The sequence below is a fragment of the Schistocerca serialis genome, chromosome 9 (assembly GCF_023864345.2).
Source record: "Schistocerca serialis cubense isolate TAMUIC-IGC-003099 chromosome 9, iqSchSeri2.2, whole genome shotgun sequence".
NCBI classification, from domain to species: domain Eukaryota; kingdom Metazoa; phylum Arthropoda; class Insecta; order Orthoptera; family Acrididae; genus Schistocerca; species Schistocerca serialis.
Genome location: NC_064646.1, coordinates 105,438,557 through 105,445,048, shown reverse-complemented (window position 1 = coordinate 105,445,048; position 6,492 = coordinate 105,438,557).

The window sequence follows — 6,492 nt, the reverse complement described above, 5'->3', positions numbered from 1 at the left end:
TCACCTCACTCATCTCCTTTCCGAACAGCTTAATTCCAGTCGCTCCGCCATCTTCCTCTCACTTGACCTCGAACGCGCTTATGACCGCGTCTGGCATTCCGGTCTCCTCTTCAAGCTCCAAACCTTTGCCCTTCCCATTAGCTACGTCCGTCTGATCGGTTCCTTTCTCTCCCGCCGTCCTTCCTATGTCACCATCCATAACACCGATTCCTACACCTTTTTCCCCTCCGCCGGTGTGCCCCAAGGCTCCGTCCTCTCCCCCCTTCTGTACCTTTTGTACACGGTGGACATGCCGCCGCCGTCGCCCCCCGTCCACCTCCTCCAGTTTGCCGATGACACCGCCTTCCTCGCCCTTGCCCCCACCCTGCAACGCTCCCAACGCCTTCTCCAATCCCATCTTGACCGGTTCACCGCTTGGTGCAACCAGTGGTTGCTCAAGGTCAATCCCTCCAAAACCCAGGCGATCATTGTAGGCAAAACCACCCCTTCCTTCCGCCTCCTTGATTTCTATCTCACCGTCTATGGCCGTCCTATCGCCCTCACTCCCACCCTTAAGTACCTTGGCGTCACCCTCGACCGTCGCCTCTCCTGGACTCCCCATCTCCAGACAATCCAAGCCAAGGCACGTTCCCGACTCCGTCTCCTCAAGCTCCTTTCCGGCCGCACATGGGGTCTGGACCCCTCCACAATCCTCCACACCTATAAATCCCTCATCCGCCCTATCCTTTGTTACGCCCATCCAGCCTGGATCTCCGCCCCCCCTACCTTCTATAAGTCCCTCCAAATCCTTGAACGCCATGCTCTCCGCCTTGCCTATCGCATCCGTCTCCCCTCCCCCACGCGGATCCTGTATGATCTCATCCCCTTCCCCCCCCTCCTCCTTTTCCTTGAAAGGATTCGTATCCTGTACACCTCACGTAAACTTGATCCTCCTCACCCGCTCGTTTCCCCGCTCCTCTCCCACCCCCGCCCGCTGCCGCGCCTGTATTCGCACGTCCCACCCGGTCTCCATCTCTCCACCCTCCATGCCCTCTCCCAAGGTGGCTTCCGCCGGCTCCCTCTCCCTGATGATGTCCTCGTCCCCTCCATCTACCCCTCCTATCAACTTTGACCCTGCCCCACATCCCACTTCCCGTGTCCTTTCCTTTCGGCACCCTCCCTCCCTTCTCTTCTCTTCCCTTCTTTTTCCATCTCCCTGTCCCCTCCCTTCCCCCTCTTCCCCCGGGCTTCCTCTCCCCCTTCCTCCCTCCCCCCTATCTCCCCTGCCCGTGGCATCTCTGCTCTCCCCTCTCGCTCTCCCACTCCCCTTCCTCCTCCTCCTCTCTTGGCAGGTCCCCGGACTCGCACACGTATAGTGAACATTCGCGCGCCGGAGATCGTCGCCTTTTGTGCTTCGTGTGTGTGACGTCATATAGTGTTTTTGGTGTCCGCCGTCCCACTCCTACGTTCACTTGTGCCGTCGGACTCACCAGTGTTTTGTGCGCCGTGCCAACGTGTTTTCAGTGTTGTTATCGTCACATGTGAACGACTCCGTGTTTTTTATGTCTCTGTGACCTCTCTCTTTTGCCCGTCACTTTGTTCATTGTCATTCACCATGTTTTATACTCTTGTAAAACGCTATGGCTGAAGAGCGGCGTAGTGTGCCGCTGCCAGCCTACCTGAATTGTACAGGTTTTAAAATAACAATAATGTAAAAAAAAAAAAAAAAACCATGAAGATAAATGAATAGACACTTTGTCAAGTATCAAAGATATGTGAGAATAAGATTAACGTACCAAGACCAAAGGAACTTCAGATTGTCAATTGTAAACAGCATCCAGAATCAAGTTACGTAGTGTCTACGCTTTTTATTATTTTAATAAATGTGTGTGAAAATCAGTCAAGTTCTGTTTAAAGCTGGTCACCGTTAATCTGCTACTCTGTGCGTGCAAGTGGCATTTCTATCGTCTGACCTAACGGCAGAAGATAAACACGCTACGAGAAGACCACGAGACGTATTGCTGACACTCGCCGACTTCGTTAGAGCGACAAGTCAAATAATCTGATGGTGTGTGTACGGAAGGTCTTACAGTACGCACACCACACGAAGTGTTAAACTTCACGCTTAAGAAATGGTTCGCACAAGAGAACCGTACAAACTTACCGTCATCTGACCATCGGACAGACTCCCCGTATGGACGACATAGTAATAAGCATGTCTGGTGTAGAGAAACAACTGAAAGATTTGAAAGCAAATAAATGGCCAGGTCTGGATGGAGTCCGAATTCGGTTTTACAAGAGTACACTAAGGCATTGGCCCCTTACCCAGCTGGCATTTATCGTGAATCTCTCGCCCAGCACGAATTTCCAAGCGACTGCAAAAAATCGCAGCTAATTCCAGTATATAGGGAAGGTAAAAGACCGGACCCGGAAAATTACAGATCAATATCCCTAGCTACGGTTTGCTGCAGATTTCCTCAACACTTTCTCAGTTCGAATATAATAAACATTCTTGAGACTGAGAAGCTTATGTCCACGAATCAGCATGGTTTTCGAAAACGTCGCTTGTATGAAACTCAAGTTGCCCTTTCTGCATCTACATCTACATCCATACTCCGCAAGCCACCCGACGGTGTGTGGCGGAGGGTACCCTGAGTACCTCTATCGGTTCTCCCTTCTATTCCAGTCTCGTATTGTTCGTGGAAAGAAGGATTGTCGGTATGCCTCTGATTTTATCCTCATGGTCTCTTCGCGAGACATACTTTGGAGGGAGCAATATACTGCTTGACTCTTCGGTGAAGGTATGTTCTCGAAACTTTAACAAAAGCCCGTACCGAGCTACTGAGCGTCTCTCCTGCAGAGTCTTCCACTGGAGTTTATCTATCATCTCCGTAACGCTTTCGCGATTACTAAATGATCCTGTAACGAAGCGCGCTGCACTCCGTTGGATCTTCTCTATCTCTTCTATCAACCCTATTTGGTACGGATCCCACACTGCTGAGCAGTATTCAAGCAGAGGGCGAACAAGCGTACTGTAATCTACTTCCTTTGTTTTCGTATTGCATTTCCTTAGGATTCTTCCAATGAATCTCAGTGTGGCATCTGCTGTACCGACGATCAACTTTATATGATCATACCATTTTAAATCACTCCTAATGCGTACTCCCAGATAATTTATGGAATTAACTGCTTCCAGTTGCTGACCTGCTATTTTGTAGCTAAATGATAAGCGAACTATCTTTCTATGTATTCGTAGCACATTACACTTGTCTACATTGAGATTCAATTGCCATTCCCTGCACCATGCGTCAATTCGCTGCAGATCCTCCTGCATTTCAGTACAATTTTCCATTGTTACAACCTCTCGATACACCACAGCATCGTCTGCAAAAAGTCTCAGTGAACTTCCGATGTCATCCACAAGGTCATTTATGTATATTGTGAATAGCAACGGTCCTATAACACTCCCCTGCGGCACACCTGAAATCACTCTTACTTCGGAAGACTTATCTCCATTGTGAATGACATGCTGCGTTCTGTTATCTAGGAACTCTACAATCCAATCACACAATTGGTCTGATAGTCCATATGCTCATACTTTGTTCATTAAACGACTGTGGGGAACTGTATCGAACGCCTTGCGGAAGTCAAGAAACACGGCGTCTACCTGTGAACCCGTGTCTATGGCCCTCTGAGTCTCGTGGACGAATAGCGCGAGCTGGGTTTCACACGACCGTCTTTTTCGAAACCCATGCTGATTCCTACAGAGTAGATTTCTAGTCTCTAGAAAAGTCATTATACTCGAACATAATACGTGTTCCAAAATTCTACAACTGATCGACGTTAGAGATATAGGTCTATAGTTCTGCATATCTGTTCGACGTCCCTTCTTGAAAACGGGGATGACCTGTGCCCTTATCCAATCCTTTGGAGCGCTACGCTCTTCTAGAGACCTACGGTACACCGCTGCAAGAAAGGGGGGCACGTTCCTTCGCGTACTCTGTGTAAAATCGAACTGGTATCTCATCAGTTCCAGCGGCCTTTCCTGTTTTGAGCGATTTTAATTGTTTCTCTATCCCTCTGTCGTCTATTTCGTCTATTTCTCATACGGTATACTGCGAACTACGGATGAAGGGCAACGGGCAGATGCCATATTACTAGATTTCCGGAAAGCATTTGACGTCGTGCCCCATTGCAGGCTGTTAACGAAGGTACTATCACATCGAATAAGTTTACACATATGTGAGTCGCTCGAAGACTTTTTAAGTAATAGAACCTAGTATGTTGTTCTCGACGGCGAGTACTCACCAGAGACAAAGGGATCGTCAGGAGTGCCTTAGGGAAGTGTGACAGGGCCGTTGTTGTTCTCTATATTCATAAATGATTTGGTGGGAAGGGAGGGTAGCAATCTGCGGTTGTTTGCTGATGATGCTGTGCTGTACGGTATGGTGTCGAAGTTGAGTGACTGTAGGAAGGTACAAGACGATTTAGATAAAATTTCCAGTTGGTGTAATGAATGCCAACTGGCCCTAAATGTGAAAAAATGTAAGTTAATGTGGATGACTAGCAAGAACAAACCTGTAATGTTCGAATACAGTATTACTAGTGTCCTGCTTGACACAGTGAAGTCGCTTAAATATCTAGGCCAACGTTGCAGAGCTACATGCAATGGAGCAAGAGCGTGAGGACTTTGGTACGGACGGCGAATGGTCGACTTCGGTTTACTGGGAGAATTTTAGGAAAGAGTGATCCACCTGTAAAGGAAAACACATGTAGAACGCTGATGCTACCTGTTCTTGAGTGCCGGCCGGAGTGGCCGAGCGGTTCTAGGCGCTGCAGTCTGGAACCGCGAGACCGCTACGGTGGCAGGTTCGAATCCTGCCTCGGACATGGATGTGTGTAATGTCCTTAGGTTAGTTAGGTGAAAGTAGTTCTAAGTTCTAGGGGACTGATGACCTCAGAAGTTAAGTCCCATAGCGCTCAGAGCCATTTGAACCATTTTTTTGTTCTTGAGTACCAGATCGGACTGAAGGAAAACATCGAAGTAAATCAGAGGCGGGCTGCTAGATTTGTTACCAGTAGCTTCGAACATCACGTAAGTGTTACGGGGATGCTTCGGAAACTCAAATGGGAATCGGTTGAGGGAAGGCGGCGTTCTCTTCGAGAAACGCCATTGAGAAATTTTAGAGAACCAGCATTTGAAGCTGACTGCCGAACAATTCTACTGCTGCCAACATACATTGCGCATAAGGGCCACGAAGATAAGATACGAAGAATTTGGACTCATACGGAGGCATATAATAGTCGTTTTTCCGACGCTCTGTTTGGGTGTGGAACAGGAAAGGGAATCACTACACAGCAGTGGTGCAGAGTATCCTTCGCCATGCGACGCATCTGTGTAGATACAGATGTACACTGAAAAGCCAAAGAAACTGGTACATCTGCCTAATATCGTGTAGGGCCCCAGCGATCACGCAGAAGTTCCGCAACACTGTCATGGACTCCACTAATGTCTGAAGTAGTGCTGGAGGGAATTTACACCATGAATCCTGCACGGATGCCCTTAAATCCGTAAGAATACGAGGGGGTGGAGATCTCTTCTGAACAGGAAGTCGCAAAGCAAGCCAGACATGCTCCATAATGTTCATGTCTGTGGAGTTTGGGGGCCAGCTGAAGTGTTTAAACTCAGAATAGTGTTCCTGGAGCCACTCTGTAGCAATTATGGACTTGTAGAGTGTCGCATTGTGCTTACGTACGTGTCAAAGAGTCGTATCATTCCAACCGCTCACGCCCCAAACCATTACCGAGCCTCCAGCAACTTAAACAGTCCCCTGCTGACCTGTAGAGTCCATGGATTCATGAGGTTGTCTCCATACCCGTAAACGTCCATCCGATCGGTACAATCTGAAATGATACTCGTCCGACAGGGCAACGTTTTCAGTCATCAACAATCCAATGTCGGTGTTGACGGGCCCAGGCGAGGCGTAAAGCTTTGTGTCGTGCTGTCAGCAAGGATGGAGGAGTGGGCCTTCGGCTACGAAAGCCCATGTCGATGATGTTTCGTTGAATGGTTCGCACGCTGACACTTGTTGAAATCTGCAGTAATTTGCGGAAGGATTCTACTTCTGTCACGTTGGACGATTCTCTTCAGTCGTCGTTGGTCCCCTTCTTGCAGGATCTTTTTCCGGCCGCAGCTATGTCGAAGATTTGATGGGTTCCTGATATTCACGGTACACTCTTGAAATGGTCGTACGGGGAAAATTCCTACTTCACCGCTACCTGTATTCCATCGCTCGTGCGCCAACTATAACAACACGTTCAAACACACTTGAATCATGATAACCTGCCATTGTAGCAGCAGTAACCGATCTAACAACTGCGCCAGACACTTGTCTTACACAGGTGTTGCCGACCGCAGAGCCATATTCTACCTGTTTACATATCTCTGTACTTGAATACGCATGCGTATACCAGTTTCTTTGGAGTTTCGGTGTAGATGTACCTTGATCCCAC